At 32.8% G+C, this 23,929-nt stretch overlaps 1 protein-coding gene across 1 annotated transcript in view; it reads right to left on the bottom strand.

Annotated features, from left to right (window-relative positions):
- The window catches only part of PKNOX2 (PBX/knotted 1 homeobox 2), a 1,550,023-nt gene extending 1,527,751 nt beyond the window's left edge, over positions 1 to 22,272 (bottom strand). Inside the window, exon 1 of the mRNA XM_053691420.1 lies at positions 22,216 to 22,272. The gene's annotated coding sequence lies outside the window, so the exon portion shown is untranslated. The remainder of the gene's footprint in view (positions 1 to 22,215) is intronic.
- Positions 22,273 to 23,929: the final 1,657 nt, after the last annotated feature.

Below are 23,929 nucleotides of genomic sequence, written 5' to 3' on the forward strand. Positions count from 1 at the left end.
TCAGATAGAGAATGTGATTTTAAACAACTTTCTAATTTACTTCTATTATCAATTTTTCTACGTTTCTTGATATAGTTTGTTGAAAAGCAGGGATGTAAGCTTAGGACCCAGCCCATTTCGAGAGCACTATATGGCAGCAGTGTTGCAAGAATGTTATACATTTGCAAGAGCACTAGATGACAGCATTATTTCCTGTCATGTAGTGCTCCAGATGCTACCTAGGTATCTCTTCAACCCAGAGTATCATGGGAATGAATTAAATTTGATAGAATTAAACAGAGAACTTTTTAAAAATGGTTTGTTCTGTCTGAATCACAAAAGAACATTTCTGGGTTTCATATCCCTTTAAAGTGAATGTAAATTTTGATGCTAAAGTGCCCGGTTTTTAAAAATTCGATTAAAAACAGGGGCACTTTAATTCATCAAAATTTACATTTCACTCCTGTTGTGAAAAAAACTTACCTTTTAAACTTCACAGTAACTCCAGCTTCCTCCGGTCGTCACAAGCCATTTCTGATGTCAGAAATGATGGATAGGTCATCCTCCAATCACAGCTTTCCCCCCGGGGGAATCAGTATCTGATTCAACGTTGTGATTGGAGGAAGCTGGATTCCTCATTTTAGACCCAGGAAGAGGCTTTGCAACGGGTGGAGGAAGCTGGAGCTGCTGTCAAGATTAAAAGGTACGTTTTTTTTCACAATACAAGTGAAATGTAAATTTTGATGAATTAAAGTGCCCCTGTTTTTAATCGAATTTTTAAAAAACGGGCACTTTAGTATCAAAATTTACATTCACTTTAAGAAAATGTCCAAGTATCTTTTATTTTTGCAGGGGAAGAGAAAGTCTTGAATTGGAACATGAGTCCTGCTATCTCAAGTGCTCATGTTCCACCCCTGCTGAAAAATTACGCCCTTTGAAATGAAGTGATACTAACGGTTAAATGGAAAAAACCTACAACAATCATATAATACGTCATCATCAATACTGAATACTGTTATATCTCTGTTACTCTGCATATATATTACTTCTGTTACGTGCTGTAAAAAATAACCTGCAGTGCGCTGGCTTCCTTTATTTTGTCTGGCTTTACATGAGCTAAGCCAGATTTTCTTCTGTATGATATTTTTGTTTTACATATAAATTGTGCAGTCACCAATCAGCAAATTGCACCATGGGGCTGAGTCTACCTAGGTATTATTTTCAACAAAGGATATCTAAATAATAAAGCAAATTAGATAATAGAAGTAAACTAGACAGTTGTTTAAAATTGAATTCTCTATATGAATCATAAAAGAAAACATGGGGTTTTTCTGTCCATTTAAAACCTAAAGAGTTAAAATATCCACTGGTATAAAGTGTTATCAACTTCTGTTTTTCTCCCACTTATCCTCTGGTTTGTAGCTACTTTTCTGTTATTAAATGTATAAAGAGATTTTTTTTTTTTTGGACAAAACTTCAATGTCATCACATATGCAATTAAGGGGGCAGATTTGTCAGGTGCAATTATATTACCTAATATTCTAGATACTTTCATATTATAATATTATAAGGATGTGCTAATGAGGTTTTATATACAGTTTTACAGCTAATAGTCACAAATAGAATATGTTCACTTATTAAATAGAACTCACCTATGCAGCTACATATTAGTAATAAAAATATACTATGTTCTTTCTAAACTGAAATGAAACGACAATCCTCCCAATACGTTCTTTATGACGTAGTTTGTGTTCAAGTAAAGAAATAACATATACAATTATAAATATCATTATAAAATGTTTATGGAAGCTTTATTAATATAGTGGTGTTTAACAACATATTTTAGCTCCTTGTTTTTATAAAAAAAATATTAAAATAACTATTTTGAAGATGTCAACATAAAAATCAACTAATTAATCATATTTTTATGGAGCTATATATGATTATTAATTTAGTCCTTTGTCAGAGAGGGCTATGCAATATATTACAGCCATCTCTGGCAGTTAAATGGTTAAGTTTTTGAACGTTTTCTCCAAAAATACATAGAAAGTCTTGTCAGAATATCCTCAACTGTTATTTAAAGGGACATTGTGCTTAAAATGTTTCTATCATGTATATGAGAGAGCATCATTGAATTAGATTGAAAATATGTTGACCTGAAAAATGTTTAGTAATTACTGTTTAAATATAAATTCAATCTAATACTGCAGTGATGGTTCTGTACGTGCTGCTAATTCTCACTGGCTGCCATGTTTTCCTGGACATTTATGAGTTACACATGCTGCAGGGTGTGCAGGGAGGAATAGGAATAGTGCTGTCTAGAAACACAATGGTAGCCCTCAGTTTACGCCGGGGTTAGGTTCCAGAAGGAATGGTTGTAAATCGAAATTGTTGTAAATTGAAACCCAGTTTATAATGTAAGTCAATGGGAAGTGAGGGAGTTAGGTTCCAGGCCCCTCTCAAAATTGTCATAAGTAACACCTAATACATTGTTTTTAAAGCTTTCAAATGAAGACTTTAAATGCTAAACAGCATTATAAACCTAATAAAATAATCACACAACACAGAATATATAATTAATCTAAGTTAAATGAACAAAAACATTTGCTAAACACCATTATAAACCTAATAAAATAATCACACAACACAGACTTCACTTGCATTTTTCTGCAAACAGTTCTTTCTATGCATTCAAATCTGGACTGATTTATAGACAGGAAGATCTTGTTCCTTTGAAATCTGCTTGATAGCTCAGGTCTGGTTAAACGGATTAATTTCAGCTTGCTTGGCTTTGCTACAACACAAGCGGACAGCTACACCTACTGGCTATTTTAATAAATGCACTGCTTCTCAATGCTTTTCAATAGCAGTCACATGACTGGAAAAAAGGTTGTTATTCTGAAACGGTGTAAATTGAACCGTTGTAAAACGAGGGCCACCTGTACTTGTTCATTCCTGCACACACTGCAGCATGTGTAGCTTATAAGTGTCCAGGAAAACATGGCAGATGTTGCAACCCTACAGTAACAAGAAACAAGGTTTATTCAGGACAGGAACATGAGTTAAAATAAATTGAAAATGCCTTTGGTTTTAGATGAAACAAACAGTATCTCTTTTAAACAATAGATATGTTGTTTTGTTATAAATTATGGTAAAATACAAAAAGTAGAATTTTTATGCTGCTGAATATTAAGAAGTGTGTTGCTGATGTACAAATATATCACCAGGCCAGCACTAATGATTTACAAACAAAACAAAAATATAAAAACATTAAAAAAGAATATGATATGGCTTGGTACAAGAAAATTCTTCATACAAATCAACTTCAGTCACACAGTCTAACATAATACATTCAACAACTTTCTGTAAATCAATCAATTATATTTCCTATTTAGTGCACAGTGGGAGTAAAGACATTAAACTGTCTGATGCATCAAAATTAGTAACTAAATAAGAGTACAAGAGTACAGTTAGTAACTAAATAAGAGTGCAGAAGTACAGTTAGTAACTAAATAAGAGTACAAGAGTACAGTTAGTAACTAAATAAGAGTGCAGAAGTACAGTTAGTAACTAAATAAGAGTACAAGAGAACAGTTAGTAACTAAATAAGAGTACAGTAGTACAATTAGTAACTAACTATGAATACAAGAGTACATTAATAACTAAATAAGAGTACAGGAGTACAGTTAGTAACTAAATAAGAGTACAAGAATACAGTTAGTAACTAAATAAGAGTACAAGAGTACAGTTAGTAACTAAATTAGAGTACACAAGTAAAATTAGTAACTAAATAAGAGTACAATAGTGCAGTTAGTAACTAAATAAGAATACAAGAGTACAATAATAACTAAATAAGAATACAGGAGTACAGTTAGTAAATGTATAAGAGTAAAAGAGTACAATTAGTAACTAAATAAGAATACAGGAGTACAGTTAGTAACTAAATAAGAGTACAGGAGTACAGTTAGTGACTAAATAAGAGTACAAGAGTACAATTAGTAACTAAATAAGAGTACAAGAATACAATTAGTAACTAAATAAGAGTACAAGAGTACAATTAGTAACTAAACAAGAATACAATTAGTAACTAAATAAGAGTACAAGAATACAGTTAGTAACTAAATAAGAGTACAAAAATACAATTAGTAACTAAATAAGAGTACAAGAGTGTACAGTTAGTATCTAAATAAGAATACAGGAGTACAGTTAGTAACTAAATAAGAGTACAGGAGTACAGTTAGTGACTAAATAAGAGTACAAGAGTACAATTAGTAACTAAATAAGAGTACAAGAGTACAGTTAGTAACTAAATAAGAGTACAAGAATACAATTAGTAACTAAATAAGAGTACAAGAATACAATTAGTAACTAAATAAGAGTACAAGAGTACAATTAGTAACTAAACAAGAATACAATTAGTAACTAAATAAGAGTACAAGAGCACAATATTACATGTGTGAAATGAAGATTTTACATGTAAATTATAAGGGATAAAAATGTTATTAGAGCAGAAGAATAAGGGAGCCTGGGAAACTAAATAAGGGAGATCCCTGGAAATAAGGTTGTGAACCCTACTGTGATCTGTATGATAAAGTTATTGTGACAAACAAATAACCACTTATCTCATTATACGACAGTGCAATATCTCTCCCTGTGCTGACTTTGGAGAAGCCCAGTGCATGTTTATGGTTGTGGGCTGTTTCCCATTTGCACACAAAGCTGTATGAGTTTTAGGATCGCTGTCTAAATATAGCAGCCAGTAGGTCATCAGTTATATTAAGTTTGCTGCAGATGGCCAGTATGGTTTATGTATTATAATCAATAGTTTTTTTTTTTTCAAAATTGCAGCTACGCTTTGGCTCATGCATATTACATTTAAAGGTGTGCTATTAACTAATTTGATAATATTCACACACTCTCACTCAAATACACACACACACATTCACATAAACACTCACAAACACAGATACACTCACTCACATACACACACCCTCAAATACACACACTCACATACACACGTCCTTAAATACACACACACATATTTACAAAACACACACACAGATACTCACTTACATAGACACACCCTCAAATACACACACACAAACACATACACACACACTCACTCATACACACCCCCTCAAATACACACACACACATTCACAAAACACACACACAGATACACTCACTCACATACACACACCCTCAAATACATACACACACACACACACACTCACTCACTTACACACACCCTCAAATTCACACATACACTCACATTAACACTCACACACACACAGATACCCTCCCAAACATATACATACACACACATACACACACACACACACTCACTCACATACACACACTCACATACGCACACCCTCAAATACACTCACTCACATACACCCGCCCACACACACACACATACACACACCCTCAAATACACACACACACATTCACATAAACACTCTCACACAGATACACTCACTAACATACACACACCCTCAAATACCCCCCCACACACACACAGAGAAACACATATACCCACACGCACTCACTCACACACACACACCCTCATAAACAGATACACACACACTCACTCTCATACACACATACACACCCTCAAATACACACACACACCTTCACATGAACACACACATACCCTCACAATTTAACATATACATGCACATACATACACATACACACTCACTCACATACACATAAATACAGACACACACACACGCACACACATAAATACACACTTACACATACACATATGCGTAAATGCACACACATACATAAATACACACACACATAGGCACACAGGCATAAACACACACACACACATACATAAATACATGCACACACACACACACACATAAATACAGACACACATGCATAAATATACACACACAGTCACACATGCATAAATATACACACTCAGACAGATATGCATAAACACACACACATGCATAAATATACACACACAGTCACACATATGCATACATACACACACACAGTAACACATGCATAAATACACACACAGTCACATATGCATAAATATACACACACAGACACATATGCATAAATATACACACACAGTCACATATGCATAAATATACACACACATTCACATATGCATAAATACACACACACAGTCACACATGCATAAATATACACACACAGTCACATATGCATAAACATACACACACATTCACATATGCATAAATACACACACAGTCACACATGCATAAATATACACACACAGTCACACATGCATAAATACACACACAGTCACACATGCATAAATACACACACAGTCACACATGCATAAATATACACACACAGACACACATGCATAAATATACACACACAGACACACATGCATAAATACACACACACAGACACACATGCATAAATATACACACACAGACACACATGCATAAATATACACACACAGTCACACATATGCATAAATATACACACACAGTCACACATGCATAAATACACACACAGTCACACATGCATAAATACACACACAGTCACACATGCATAAATATACACACACAGTCACACATGCATAAATATACACACACAGTCACATATGCATAAATATACACACACAGTCACACATGCATAAATATACACACACACAGACACATATGCATAAATACACACACAAGTAAATATACACAAACACACTCTGACTGTATGTCTTACCCATCCCCCCAGTTTTGCTTTTCCCTCTCATTGATAAGACTGCTAGATTAATTTCTTCTTTCCTTTGAATGATGCTGCCATAGGCCAACACTTTAATGACATATAGCTAAAACACATTGCACATTTAGTGCTGATTAGGTAAGTAAACCCCCCTCTGATTGAACACAGCAGTGTACCTGATGAGGTCTATCTGTGCCCTTTTTACAATAGTAGACAAGGCAATTAATGTTTTAGTTGTCAGACAGAGCTCCCCGGGAGTCAAGGGGTTAATCACTGCATAACTGTTGGAAATATTGATGAAATGTAACTTCAGAGCTAATAAACGTCTTGGTAATGTGGGAATTCTGAAAGACTTAAGACCACACAAATAAATGCGCACTGAATTCAACAGGCCTCTGTGAAACCTGTGTCATATCAGCAATCTAATACCCGTAATAAAAAAGTATTATTTTCATTTCAACGCCAATTTACCTAAATTGAGTATTTTTAATATATATGTATATTGCTACTGAATGTCCAAGGCTCTGGTTTAGTTAATGAAACACATCTCGGGCAGCACTGAGCCGTCCCAACCACAGCTTAAAATGTTTACAGCATGTGGTCAGCGCTCCAGATGGGGCACATAGCTTCTTTTTTTTTTTTTGAGAAAGCGCAAATGGAAAATAAAACAAAGAGACTTTAAAAATAGTTTTTTTTTTTTTTCCTGTGGCATTTATTTTACCATGTACAATTATATTTTACTTGATTTTTCTTGTTTTATTTTAACAAGACATAGTCTGTATAAATGTGTTCTCAATAAAAAGTAACTAAATAACTCTAGTTATTTTTATCATTATTATTATCAGTTGTTTGTAGAGCGCCAACAGATTCTGCTGCGCTAGTTTTAAATGAGTATTTCTATTGGATGGAAACATTTCAACAGCTTCATATAAATTGTTTGCTCTGTGATTTTTTTTTCTCCCCATAATGTAAATTTTAGTAAAATAGGAAACTGGATTTTTTTTTAAAAGCCACAGTACTATTCAACCAATAAAACAATCTGCAAACTGTATACATTGAACAATTACATCACACAGATTCTCCCCAGCTGTATAACGGTACCCACATCAGTATGAAACATAGGCCTATATTAATTTAAAAACTTTGCTAATAAAAACCATTATGGTTGTTTTGTGAATAAACAGACGGCCCGTATAAAGTGTGTCACATGGGTTATTGAGGGAATTTCAAATTTAAATTCATCCCCACATTCTTGAAAACCCCACAATAACTCAGTCTTCAAATAACTGATAATAATAATAATAATAATAATAATAATAATAATATGTTAATAATAATAGTAATAATAATAATAATGATAATAACAATAAAATTTAACAATAATAATAATGATGATAATAATATATACTAGTAACAATATATAATGATAATAATAAAAATAATAATAATAATAATAATATTATTATTATTATTATTAATAATAATAATAATGATAATGCTGAAGATGATAACAATAATGATGACAATAATAATGATAATAATAACAATATTAAAAAAATAAATTAATAATAAAAATAATTATAATAATTATAATGATAATAATAACAATAATAATAAGGATAATAATAATAATTTTAATAATATTAATATTGATAATAATAATGATGATGATTGATGATAATAATATATAATACAGTATAATATAATAATAATGATATTAATAATAATAACAATAATAATAATGACAATAATATTGATAATAATAATGATGATGATAATAATAATTATGTAATATAATACAGTATAATATAATAATAATAATGATACTAATAATAATGATAATAATAAAGATAATAATAATAATGATAATGTCACACGCTTGTCAAATTCACGCGTGGCACATAACCCTCCCTATAACTTGTGTGGGAAAAATCTGACACATTTGTTGTCTGTTTGTCAAAGACTCTTTGTGCTCCATCAACTGTCAAGTGGACATGATTTGCTGTCCACTTTTATCATTGCACAATCATTTCACCAGCTATGCTTGTGCAAGCCCGCCCTCCTCACTGGTGGCCAATCAGCTGCTAGCAGGGCTGTCAATCATCCTGATTGTTTCGGATCGGGTTGATTTCAATCTGCCACCTTATAGGTGGCGTACAGGTTAAGGAGCAGCGGTCTTAAGACAGCTGCTTCTTAACTTTCATTTCAGGCGAGCAACCACTGCTTGAAAAAAGGAGCCCTTTGTGTGCAGATTACAGTTCTTTTAATTAAAGGAACAGGAAAAAAATTATTTCATGATACGGATAGAACATACAATTTTAAACAACTTTCCATTTTATTTCTATTATCAAGTTTGTATTCTATTGTAATGAATTGCTGAAGAAACAGCATGGCACTACTGGCAGCTAGCTGAACACATCTAGTTAGCCAATCACAAGTGTGTGCAGGCACCAATCAGCAGCTAGCTGAACACATCTAGTTAGCCACGGAAAGTAGCGAGTATCTTACAGCGCTTAATCAAATGACCTATAGCTCCTTAACAGAATGGGTCCCTAGCTACCCATAATGCATAATGCCTTTTATTCTGCACATCTAGTTAGCCAATCACAAGTGTGTGCAGACACCAATCAGCAGCTAAGTTCCACTTGTTTAGGATATGTGCGCCTTGTTTTTCAACAAGAGAACGAGACACATTTGAAAATGGAAGTTAATTTAAAAGTGACTTAAAATGACATGCGCTATCTGAATCTTGCAGGTTTAAATTTGACTTTCCTATCCCTTCAAGAGATATTGTTTTGTTCTTATTTAACACTTATAAATAAAGTTCAATTTAAACTTTTAAATTAGAAGATTTGTACACAAACTAAATATGATCATCTTAATCTTTATTTATCATTTATGATGCATTTGAAGGTTTCAAAGTATTAATTAGAAAATGAATAAAAATTATATGAAATTATTGATTGTACACTTGTTATGTTATAGGTTAAAAAGACATTAAACCAATATTAGACCTACTCAACAGAGGGCCCTGTGCAAAAAAAAACAGAGGCAACTCAGTAGTAATTACATGCTGCTATGCATAATGATTTTGAGGATATATATATACCCCAACTGCAACTGCTGCGCCAATGGTAGTTTCCCCCCTACATTAAATACTTCTTGTATTTGGGTAAAAAGAAAAACTGTAATTGGACCACTCTCCTTAGAGAAGCCGAAAACAGAGTCTTTAACGTACCGCTGCTTTAGGCAATTTGCAACAGCTGCAGGTTACTTTTTTTCTTGGCTTTATTTTGCACTTTCCAACTTGGAAGTAAAAATCTTTCACAAAACTGGAAATGCTGTGTATATAGCAGCTACATACTGCTAAATAATTTGTGGGTTCTACTTATTGACTGGACTAGAACTGAAATCAATAAAAAAACCCACCTGCTATTTAATATTTATTGATGCGTTTGCTGATCTTTTGTTACTAGCGCTGAAGTGATCACCTTTTAAAGGAATTTTCTGAAGAACCTAGGAGAGCTAAATATCTCTCATCTTCTGTAGCAGTTCTGACGTCTTGGCTGATCTGTGAGGGATTTAATGCAGTTTACCCCTTAAACTAACAGAATATTTTGCAGTATCAGGTACCTTTAAATAAGCATGATGTGTTTATTTTTGGTTTATTTACTTTAATTTGCCATGCTAAAATCAATAAGATTTTATTATATGATTTGATACAGTGATATTTAATGACAGTTATGGGACAGCTTAATAGTGGGACATTAGATTGCATAACTTTTTATAACCTGACATTTGATATTATTAATTTTATCATTTATAATTTCACTGCAGACTAATAATAGGACATTTCATTTATAAGTTTGTGAATTATCTTAAGCAGTAATTTAGTTTCTCCTGTGCATTGTTTGATTGTGTACAATTTTTTTTTATAATAAACTTTTTGTTTTTTAATCAGTGTATATTTGCAAACTGAAATGACGGCATCTGCTTATTTAAATGTATTTATCTGATACTGTTTCATGCATGATACATGTTTATATTTTCAAATTTTAATACAATTTCATTTGAAAATGTACTTTTTACAACTAGAAGAACCTTCATTTTAGAAAAGATAATAAGATCATTAAACACAATAGTAAACCCATAATAAAATCCCCCATTAATAAATTATAGAAAGAAAATACAATGTCCATTTGGTGCTAGTAAAACAGAGCAGACTGGTCCTCTGTGTCCCCCTGGGTCCCTAGTTGTGTGACTTGGACAGTGTCACTTAGAGCAGAACCTTGCATGTGCACGTTTTCCTATAAAGAAATTACGCTAAAGGCTTCAGCTAATGTGTTGCACAGACCCCATAATCTGGCATCTAGATCTTTCTGCAGAAATTAACATTTTATTATAAAAAAAATAAAAAAATAAGATATTATAGATAAAGTATTAATGTAAGCTACAGGTTTATTCGTACGTTTATGTTTATAGTGTTTTCCTTTGTGCACAGCATTTTACAGACATTTAACATACAAGAAGTTCACTTTCTTGTCTTTTTTGCTTTTCACAACAAATATCTAAATATCTAAACAAATCAATACAAATGTCAACAAGAGCAATATAAATATAAACTGGGATCTTATTTCTAAATAACATATCGGTCCTTTTTCAGTGCTTACAATGGAGAGAGCTGATCCAAAAAGTTATTTAAATAATTTGATACTATATTTATGTTTTTATTTATTTCAAGTTGGTCTCTTTTCAAAGATTAGTCATAAAAAAATATGCAAACCAAACTGTATTTGTCTGATTGGCAATACTAGTGTACTCTGTCTTTTTTGTCTTATTAGAAAAAAGCTGGGAGTAATTTAATCTGAAACGCGTTAGTAAACCTTATCTTATTTAATGTAATTGTGCAGATCACTTATATGTAGCATGGAACAAGTACCACGTAGTTATAGAGATCACGTTTATGTTAGTATAGCAGAGATTTATTCTAGAACTATAAATACTAAAACACAATGATAAATAGAGCTGAACCTACCTAATATTTGTTTATTTGCAATATATCCTAGTTTACACAATGATATATGCTTCATATGCAAACACTATGTACCACAAGTGCCTCACTGGAAGCATCACGTCAAAATACCCAAATCTACATGACAACAATAGTTTATATGGATACAAATGATAACAGCTTTAATAATAAATATAGTGGGGCAGCATTATTGTCCCTGCCCAAACAATGGCATCTATTTGTTTCAGCTACAAAAGCTATTCACATTCAGCATTTAAACCATTATCCATTTAAATTCAACTTGAAACAATTCAGTTGTATCAGTTGGGTTATCTATGCTAAAGCTAATTGGCTTAAAGAAACTCCCTGCTAATGCTCATTGGCTGATAGCTACTTCCTGTTGATGATCATTGGCTAATAGGTACTTCCTGTTAATGCTCATTGGCTGATTGCCAAACTTTTGTTTTTTTAAATGTAGGAGTGGTCACTAATGATGGACTGGCTAGGCCACATTACATTAGATAAATAAAATACAATTATAATTTATTTATTGTTAAACTTACATAGGACATTCGTTATTATTAATTAATTTAATTTAACTCTTTATATACTGCTCATATTTGGAAAACATACACATGAGAAGTGTGTTCAGACCAAAGTTACTTGTGTATGTTCTGCTCAGTGGTGCATTGGGGGCCACACACAAACCCTTGGAGGGCCCCATGTGCCACACAAGCTATAGTTTGGCCAGCCCTAGCTTTAATGTTTTTAAAACAATTATTTTGTATACAGATTTAATTATCAATAAATAAAAAATTACTAAAAAAATATTGTGTTCGAAATGACAAAACTTTATATAAGAAGAAATATTTCTGCCTTCTCTTTTTTTAGTTTCACTTAATGGATCATGGTACAATAGACAAATATAAAGTACAGTGAACAGCATTAGTTCATTATACTGATGTCATTAACACTTCAGGCATATGGTGAGATGCTCTGATGTGACCCTCCACACGGACCGTATTGATTAACTACTCAGCTTCACTCATTAACCTAAAAGGTATATGTGTGCAGATGAATACACCAGTAACAGATTATGTCACATACACAGGACTTTATCTCTGTGTTTAATCCCTTTGCAAAGGTTCCACAAAAACGATGATCTAAAGCTCTCTGGGCTTGTACAATTCTATCAGAAATCTCTTCAGTACTAACGAAGCCTGTGTATTAATTCTCTAAAGGCAGTTCCCTGCTTTTAAATATACTTATTATTATTATTATCAGGTATTTGTAGAGTGCCAACAGATTCTGCAGTGCTATAAACATAGGCGGTATACAAGGTAATATTTATAGGGGGTCATATGGGTAGAGGTCCCACTCTGTTGTAATCGGCTCTTATGCAGGTGATCTGCAAACAGCTGGGCTCATAGGCTTACATGCTAAGGGATTCAAGGGGATAGCAGTGGAGTTATGAAAGGTTAGTGTAGGTTGTATGCATCCCTGAATAGTACAGTCTTTAGGGAGCGCTTGAAGCTTTCAAAACTAGGGGAGAGTCTTGTGGAGCGAGGCAGAGAGTTCCACAAGATGGGAGCCAGTCTGGAGAAGTCTTGTAAACAGTAATGCAAGGAGTTAACAAGAGAGGAGGAGAGTAGGAGATCCTGGGCAGAGTGAAGGAGTCGGGAGGGAGAGTATCTGGAGACAAGGTCTGAGATGTAGGGGGGAGCAGTGCAGTTGAGGGCTTTGTATATCAGAGTGAGAATTTAGTGTTTAGGTCTGGAGGCAAGAGGAAGCCAGTGAAGGGATTGGCAGAGAGGTGCAGCAGATGAAGAGTGGCGTGTAAGGAAGATGAGCTTGACAGAGGCATTCATTATGGATTGTAAAGGAGCTAGGCGGCAGCTAGGGAGACCAGAGAGGATGGAGTTGCAGTAATCAAGGCGGGAAAAGATGAGAGAGTGGATTCGAATCTTAGTTGTGTCTTGTGAAAAGAAATGTCTAATTTTAGAGATGTTTTTAAGGTGGAAGCGGCAGGCTTTAGCCAAGGACTGAATGTGAGGAATGAAAAAAAGATCTGAGTCAAGTGTGACCCCAAGACATCAAGTATGTCGGGTAGGGGAAATTATGGTGTTATCGACATCTATAGAGAAGTTGAGCTTGGCGATTTTTGAAGAAAGGGGGGGAAATAAGGAGCTCAGTTTTGGAGAGATTTAGCTTAAGGTAGTGAGAGGACATCCAAGAAGAGATATGAAAAATACAGACACGGGTTTGCAAGGAAGATGATATGTCTGGTGCAGAGTGGTAGATTTGGGTGTCATCGACATACAAATGGTTTTGAAACCCATGGGACATTATTAAGGAACCTAAAGATTATGTGTACATTGAGAAGAGAAGGGGACCAAGGACAGAGCCTTGCGGTACCCCAACAGAAAGTGGTAATGGGGCAGAGGATGCCCCAGAGAAGGCTACATTAAAGTTACACTTAGAGAGATAGGAAGAGAACCACAAGAGAGCTGTGTCGCAAATGCCGAAGGATTGGAGGGTTTGGAGCAAAATAGGGTGGTTGACAGTATCAAAGGCTGCAGACAGATCAAGGAGGATAAGCAGGGAGAAGTGGCCTTTGGGTTTTGCTGTAAATAGGTTGTTGGTAACCTTAACAATTGCTGTCTCTGTGGAGTGGTGGGGTGAAATCCAGATTGCAGTGGGTTAAGGAGGGAGTTTAGTGTAAGGAAATGGGATAGACATACATATACTAGCTTTTCAAAAAGCTTTGAGGCAAGTGGGAGTAGGGAAATAGGGCGGTAGTTGGATAGGGAGGTTGGGTCGAGAGTTTTTTTGCGGATAGATGTGACCAGTGCATGTTCATAGATGAGGGAAATATACCAGTGCTGAGGGAGAGGTTGAAGATGTGTGTAAGAAAAGGGGTAAGGGTAGAAGAGAGGGAGGGGAGTAGCTGTGAGGTGATGGGGTCAAAGGGACAGGTAGTGAGGTGAGAGGATAGTATAAGGGCAGAAAATTCATCCTCTGTAACAGGGGCAAAAGAGATACATTTATAGTTATGTGTGTTTTGTATGATAGATGATGAGTACATTAAAATAGAGTTTACAAAAAAATCATAACATTTTATTAACCGTATTAACCAATTAACCGTATTAACCAAATAAATGTAGTATTGAAATGAAAATACACTATAACAATTGTATTGCTTTATCACATAAAAATTGTATCTATATTGTTTTGCAAAAAAATCATAGTTTATGGAAAGATTAATTCATATTGAAATTATGCAGGAAAACAAATTAAAGGCATAGAAGAAATTGTAATAAAACTACACTGCACATGTGAAATTAAAAGCGTATTATTTTCCTTCTTTTAAAATGATTTTCTGCTAGTGGCTGAGCAGGGGTGTTTCATAGGAGTAGCTGGAGTATTCTGTAAACATTTTCCTCTGCAGTTCTCGCTATTTTTTTCTTGCATACTGACAGGTGGTGAGATTGTGTCACAATAAACCAAATACGTATTACCCTAATAGAAAAACATAAAGTATACGAAAATAGAGGCAATTGTAAGGAACTATACCCTGAGAGTAATCTGATCTACATTGGCAGCGGGATGTAATTTTTAAAGTGCGGCCCCCCGCTGCCTGCTTGTTTGACTCTCCCGAGCGAGCTCTATTACTTTCTATGGGAGACATCTTGTCACTCGCAAGGACAGCCCCTTTTTTTTTTTTTTTAAAGAATTCCATTAGGGCTGCCCCTGTGAGTGTCATTATTCTTTTTTTTTATGCCTGACCTGAAGAAGTTTTGATCCTCTGGCACATACAGTTTGATGGTGACCAGTACAGAACATTCCTGCTCTATCAAATTAGAGCATAATTTTTCCACTACAATGTCCCTTTTGGTTCTCACTGAGGGCCCAGTGATCAACCACTCTCCCACATGAAGAGAATCTTCATAGAATCTTTGGGGGATGTTTTGGGGCATTGACATCCAGAGCCGGTATAGTCAGAAAAACATATCTCATCTAATATTTTTCTTTCTAAAACTCTTTGAGGGACCTCACAGTAATGCACAGACTTGTTAGATCATCTCACCAGACCAGAGAGCTTTAGAGACAAAAAAACAGAGAAATTCCTGCCTTCATCTCATTTGTTAATGTCAATTTCAAACATACACATTGTAGCCTCTCCCAATGTGCTGCATGCGAACACGTGTACTGCACCACCATACTCAGAGGGTTTCGTTTTACAACCGCAATCTCACATGTACTGGGGGGAGCGCAGAGTACATGTGTATAAAACCTTTGTTTGTCTAAATCTCCTCACATTGTGACAATCACATTGTCACAAAAATATTTAATTACTAATACTAACTAAAGTGCCAAAATGCAGCCAAATGATCCTTTTAAAACTTCTAAGCATTTGGGAAGCAGAAAATATGTGACAGAACGATGGGGTCCATGGGTACATGTGTATGTTATATATAACAGATATATGTATTTGTAGGCACATATACAAACTGGAGGTTATTGGGACAATAGAAAAATCAGAACTGTACATTTTGCTGTAGGTGAGGGCACATAAAATACAATACCCTAAATGTGGGTTGTTATTATTATTGGTGTAATTGTTTGCCCATAGGGTAGATGAAGTGGGAGTGACATACTATGTAATAGGCAGCAGCCAATGGGGCTGTTCTACTGTTTTTAGTTTATAGATTGATAAAATCTAATGTAGCATTGGAGACTAGATCTTCAGAATTGATTTGTGTTTTATTATATAAATCTGTTGTAGGGTATCTGTTCTCTCTATTAGAAGTGGAACTCTCTCTTGCCCTTTCAATGATAAAGAGTCCAGCACGGTAACTCAGGGGTTAATCGTCTTTCTCCTTAAGTACAAGAGGGATAGCCAGGTTCATTTTTTAACTATCTCACATGTGGTCAGTCAGAAATATCCTTAAATCTTTACCTCCAAGGAACCACTAAGTTGTTCTACATGATAAAAACGTGGTTGAATGGTCAGGACACAAACCTAACCACAAATACCTGGTGCCTTTATTTACGTTAGGAAATAAATAATTCACCATGATGCACTAATCCTACACAATACTGAGTTACATGATCTTCCGGCGGAAAAAACATGTTACATAATCTATATATATATAAAGCCTTTTAGATATAAATAGAGAGTTAACGTTATTAGCTGCGGACATGATAGTCACTATTGCATTTTTAAACAATTATCATACATATTGCAATCTGTTTAGATTATTATACGCGTGACACCAAGAAAGGGCTCAACGCCAGGGTTTATCAACTGAGCTGGTAACACACCAGAGCATTCTGAAGTATGGCACTCGTTACTTGTCACCTTAGTTACTAAAGGGTGTCTAATATAAAGCAATGGTTAAACAATCTTGTACACAAACATTGCTAAGTATTAGTTATCTGGGTTCATACAGAATTTATTCTCTTTGCTTTTTCGTTTATTTGTTCTTTTCTTTAGAAAAAGCTCAGTAATTTTACTCTTTTTGTAAAACCGTTCTCTGACAGCAAAAGAAATTAGAACAACATATTGAAAGCCAGTAATCCCTTAGTGACTATTCCACTTTTTTTAATAACATTTTACTACACTCTTATTTACCTTTGTATATTTTTATTTTTCTCATATTACCGCAGACCACAGATATTTGATTGCAAATCCTGATTTAGATAGAACCTGCTTTTTTTTCTCAACAGAACGTAACAGTTTTGTTTCCACATATGTTAAATGAGTAGCAATTATAATTGAACCCCTTGGCTGCAAGAAAGGCCTACGGCATATTGTTCTGCAACTCAGGTAGTAAAAGGGTTAAATCTCCAGATTACTTTATTACACAGTGGAAACACACATTTTACATTACAGTATGCAGCAGAACAAATATATTATCTTCTATTTTTTCTAATTCTACTGCCTTTTAACCTAAAATATATATTTTTTGCTCTCCAGTATGTTGCATAGTTGTTTTATTACTAATTCTACAACGTGTGGCGGGTTTGAACACTATTTATATATTGCCCATGAAACCTATTTAAAACTTTGTGATGGTTTAAGTAAAAATGAAAAGTTTCCATTATAGAATCAAATAAATAAACAGCAGCAGTTTTGAAACTTTATTTTTTGAGTCTGAAAATTCAACAAAACATAAAATGTATTTTTTATTTGATATGTTGTTTTTAATGTGCAACAATTCTGTACCATTTAAAACACGTTAAGGCTAATGAATATCAGGGATTAAGTCAGCTAATGATATATTTCTCCCACTGACTCACTAATCAGCCGCTTTATACATAACCCCCAGTGATATGTATGAGAAATACCCCCACTGGGTTGTGGTGTCCCCTGCCTGCAAGTCACTGTGATAGAGACATTGTATTAACCCATTGCTTCCCTTGGTTGTATAGAAACAGATAACAATTATCCTATCTAGTTCTATGATCCTTCTTTGCAACTAATAAGCCAAAGGGTTTAATAAATAAAATAAGAAACACAGTTAAGAAACCATATTCAGTGGATTTACCTATTTGAGATTTTAGTAAAGAGAGAAATTAACAAAACGTAAGGAAAATATTTTGAAATGAAAAGTTATAATTTTCCTGTCTCTTGTTTTGCTTATTAGTGCACTATACTGATATCTGTCTGATTAGGTTAAGAATAAGAGGGGGAAAACAGATTCAGTCATTAACCCCCTGGTGGCAAGAGTGCCCTGCTATGTCCAGTTACAGTATTAAAGAATGGGACTAAGACCAATAAAAACCATTAAAGACCATAATGCTGTATCTTTTCGCATTGGGACAAATACTGTTACGGAGTAAACACAGTATTGCTGCTATTAAATTTCTGAAAGAATAGGATATTGTGGCCTAAACTGTCTTGTGTGTATATATATATATATATATATGTGTGTGTATATATAAGTGTGTATGTGTTTCTGTATGTATATATATATATATATATATATATATATATATATATATGTTTGTGTGTGTAATAATCACTTTGTTAGTCTGTAAGTTACATAAAGTATAATATATATCTACATCAGCTAGGCTTTAATGGCCATTAACTCTTTGCTTCTCTGTTACTTTTTCAATTTTGTTTATAAACTATTTTTCTTTTTCATGCCAACAATGTTAAATAGTCGTTTACAGGCTGCACACCATCAGTCAGTATAGTACTAAGACTAATAATTCAGAAACGTATGCTTCCAGACAGAGTATATTCTTGGCAAATATATATAATGATGAGTAATAATGCTGTGTATTTATAAATTCCATAATCATCTGAAGTGAACTAATGCATCAAAACATTTCAATAACTAAAAGAAATGCTCAGAGTTTTCAGAAAATAAATAAAAAATATTACATTAATAAAAAATGCAGCATTATTGTTTGCCATGCATATCTATCTATCTATCTATCTATCTATCTATCTATCCACCTATCCATCCATCCATCTAGCTATCTATCTATCTACCTACCTATCTATATGTATATATGTGTGTATGCATATACATACATATATTTTTTTGCCTGCTTGTTAAAATATAGTGATATTTTTTGACACACACACACATACACACATACACGTACACACCACAAACACACACACACACACATATATATATATATATATATATATATATATATATATATATATATATATATATATATATATATATATATAAAGAGCATGTCAGAGAATTGCATATACGCTGGTACCGACATGGGGGCAACTTCCAATCCTTCCAATCGACCAGACTGTTAGTAACTTTTCTCACTCTTGACTAGTAACTTTTTTTAACAGATTATGTGTAATGATATATTTCCAGCCCAGTAGATAAAACTTAGTAAAGGTTTATATATAACAATGCCTTTAAAAATTGTATCAGAGTACCTTGTAAATATGTGAATAATTCTGAAGTTTTGTGTTTATGATTTCAGTTGAAACAATTATTTAGTAAACAAGCGGTGTGTAAAAATAAAAGTAATTTATTGGCCACATTTGGGGAATCGTACAAATACTATTGCAGACACATAAAGATCCCATACACCTCCCCCACACCAGATGTACTTAAGTCCATACAGGCTCAAAAACCCGCAACTACTAAATACTATTTCCTTCCTTCATAATTGCTACAATTAAAATCCTCGAGAAAAATTATTACGATGCGACCCATCTGTAGCATGCAAATGAACGTCGTTTAAACGGAGTATTATCACAAATTAAAACCTTCATCTAAAAACACTGCCTGTTATGGTTCTTCAATGGCTTTTAGATGGAACAGTCTGACACTGAACGTGTGTTTTATTGAGCGCACACAACAGAAGGAAAATGTGTATGTTTTATGAACTTTGTACATTTTACAAAACTTTTTCCCCCTAATGTGATACATTTTTAAGTTGATTTAATCAAACCACAAATAAAAAGCTCAACAAAAAAACAACAGAACAATCCCAAAAATACATTACATTTTCTTGAATACAAATTCTAATTAAATATAAAAATATTAATATCAAGGTCAAGGCATATGACACTCAGCTTGCAACAGTTTGAATTGTTAAGTTAATAAAAAAAGACCTAGGAATAAATTGAGACATTTTATTCAGTAACCCTTTTTATATTAGCTACTAATGTGCCATCATAATCAATTTTGTATAGGAAATGAACTGCAAAGCGTGCAAAATCAATAGACTTCTCAATTAAGCTGAAAACAATAGGGACTCTACAGTTGTAAAACTTCATATCAATAGATGACCATGCACCTCTCATATCACTGAAATCTTCAGAAATATGAAGAATAATAAAGTTTGTACATGCCTACATATAATGTACAAATAAAACATTATACACAAATCAATCATAGCAAAGTCAATAAAGTCTTAATTATCTTAAAAAATGTATAAAGTTTTAATTTACACATTTTCGACTTGGTAAAAAGCACATTTATCTCTTTATATACATATACACACATTTGAATATATATATATATATATATATATATATATATATATATTTATCTATCTATACATATTAATATATAGATATATAAAACATCTCTACAAACACACACACACACATACACATATACTATATATATATATATATATATATATATATATATATATATATATAAAATACAGAAATACACAGATAAATACTTCCTCAAATATAAATTTTAAAAATTCCCTGATTTAAAAAAATAAAAGTATTGTCTTACAGAGATAAAGTCAGGATCTAATAAAACCTTATGTCTCAAACTTAACAGTCAAATAGTCTTAACAACTTTGCAAGCACACTATTAATGTAAATAAAATAGAAATAAATAACTGCACAATTGTAATTAAACTATCTCAATAACAAGCAAATCTGTTTTTAAAAATGAAATGCAAGAACAATAACCACATAAAACTCTTCAGTTCTATACAATATATAAAATATATGCAAATTAGTGATACAATCAGAATTTATATTCTTGTAGCAGACTTGGCAGACAGTAATAATTCACATTTGCAATGTTACTAAAATTTGGTTTTATTTAAAGATGCAAAAAATATAAATGAAACAAAATAATAATAATTCAATAATATTAAATGTGATGCTTGCCTGCTAAATTTTTGTACTGCTTTTTTATTGATCAATATATTAATTATTTTAAGTTTTAACCCCTCCTGTCTCTAGGCTGCAAAACAAAAGCAACAATCTCCAGCAGTGATCAAAAAAAAAAAAAAAAATCAAAACAAAAATCCCCAGACCCTCACATCCCATCACAAATGCAGCGAACACGACCAAGGCAGAAAATGAACTCCTAATACACAGAATCATAATGACAGTGTTCATTATCCTGTCACTTGTCCCACTTTATTTTTATTTCAGCCTTCACAAATCTTCCCTTAAAGAATGATGATGATATATAAAAATAAATAGTAAAATTGCAGGGACAAAACATGAAAGAAAATGAAAAATGGTTGTTGCAGTAAAAAAATCTTTCAAATAAAAAATATTGCAAACAGATTTAAAAAAATGTAAAAAATGAAAAAAAAATGTGTATTTAATTATATTTGAAATATAAAATGATATATGTGTGTGTGTGTATAATATATAGTGTATATCTATATATATATATTATATATATATATATATATTTATATATATATATATATATATATATATATACACATATATAGATATATCTGCTTGAGTGAAAAAAGATCCGCTCACAGATCCGGGCGGCATGAGGAGTGATTGCTTTAGCAGCTATGGCACTGCTGCCCAGCTCTGCCTCCTCCTCCTCCTGCGCCCTGTCTGTATCCAGAGCACTCTGGCTATGGGACTTAAAAAAAAAAAAAAAAGAGAGAGAGAGAGAGGAACACACTGGAATGGGAGCGCACGCACACAGAGTCTGTGAGCAGCAACAGCGACGGCAGCAGCCCGCAGCCTGGAAAGCAGCTCCTGACATTGAGAATGAATGACAGCTTACCTGAGTGCCAATCTTCATCAGACTGACACTGGCGTGACAGCACAGCCTATACTTCCCAGCAAAGGCTGTGACGTCAGGCAAGGGGGGTCTCAAGCCACGCCCATCTCTTCTCCTTTTCATTTTAACTGCTGTCTATTTATTTTTAGAATATTTGCACCACCTACTGGACGCCTGAATAGCTTTACAAAACAATATCTTAACAACTTAAAAAATGGTTATAATGTACATCAGTATTATTTATTACCTACTTCTTTTAAACAAATTATAAAATTCTAAAAAGTTTAAAATTTAATTTTGCCTTTGTTTACTGATCACTGAGAATCTTTAATTTATGTTAATGCAGCAGTTCATGTTTATTTTCATATTGAAGCATGTTATGTAGTGGATGGCTTACTATTTTAAAAAAAATGAATCACAAAGATAATTATGTGATTTATTCAGGATTGCATTGTGATATGAATAAAATGTTGCTGTTATGTATATTTTTCAGTATTTTATAATGTGACTGATTTTATCCCTTATCCATAAGCATTTGAAATGAAGTTTAAATCTATCTGCAATATATGATTATTTGGGAGAAGAAAACAGCTACGACACAAAAATATTTGAAACTGCATCAAGTTTAAGAAAAAAAAACCAACATAATTATAGTTGTTTTACTATGTCTGTATAACAATATTAGGTTATGTTCATTCATTAGTGAGACATTTTTATTAAAGTAAACTATAGTTGAATTTAAAATTATACTAACATGATTTTGTAGATTGTATATGTGTTTATACTATTTAGAAATGTTAATTAAATATAGTTTATGAAGTTCATTATTTTAATTTTTTATTTTAAATAATTCATTTAAATCAGGATAATGTACTATGCAGAAAATGAATTGCATTTTTTCTCATTGATACTCTTGTGATATTTTTATGTACATGAACTCAGAATACAACTCTCAGTTTATTTTATTTTTTAATTAAAACATAGAAATAGACAAATAAATAAAATGGCTGATTACCTGCACAATTAATTACATTTCCAAACATATGATGACAAATGCTAAACATATTATTGTAAAGGTAGAAAACATCGTATTTATCTTATATTTAAATTTTTCATTTTATGGAACATAATTTTTTTTATTAATATATACATATTTGCTTACTAAATGGAAGTAGTATTGATGAAAATTAGACATTACTTAACATAGTTGCTTTATTAAAGGAGTTACTTTATATATGGTTAAATACCAATTCCCTAAAATATAAATTTCCATTGATTTATATTATGTATTATTATTATTATTATTATTATTATTATCCTTTCTATTATTATTATTATTATTATTATCTTTATCAAATGTGTATGCAGTGCTAAACTCTAGAAACATGTATAGACTTAATTACAGAATCAGTATAATTTGGGGAGGCAATTTTTTAGCAACATTATGAAAAAATTTATTTTGTATTTTAGAATTTCAGTAAATAAAAAGGAGTGAGACAAACAAAGTACATCAGATCCTGTTTACATTATTATTTTCTTTCATAAAGGGAAATATGACAGCAGTTATCTTGACTGCTACAACACAATAATAAATGTTTATTTAGATACACTATTCTTTAATATTTATTTAAAAAGACAGAGGCAAAAGTATAGTATTTGTCAGGGATTTCTAAGTCAGTACTCAACAGTACGCACAACAGGAAAGAATTGCTGAGTA

The sequence above is a fragment of the Bombina bombina genome, chromosome 8 (genome assembly GCF_027579735.1).
Source record: "Bombina bombina isolate aBomBom1 chromosome 8, aBomBom1.pri, whole genome shotgun sequence".
In the NCBI taxonomy this organism is placed as follows: Eukaryota; Metazoa; Chordata; class Amphibia; order Anura; family Bombinatoridae; genus Bombina; species Bombina bombina.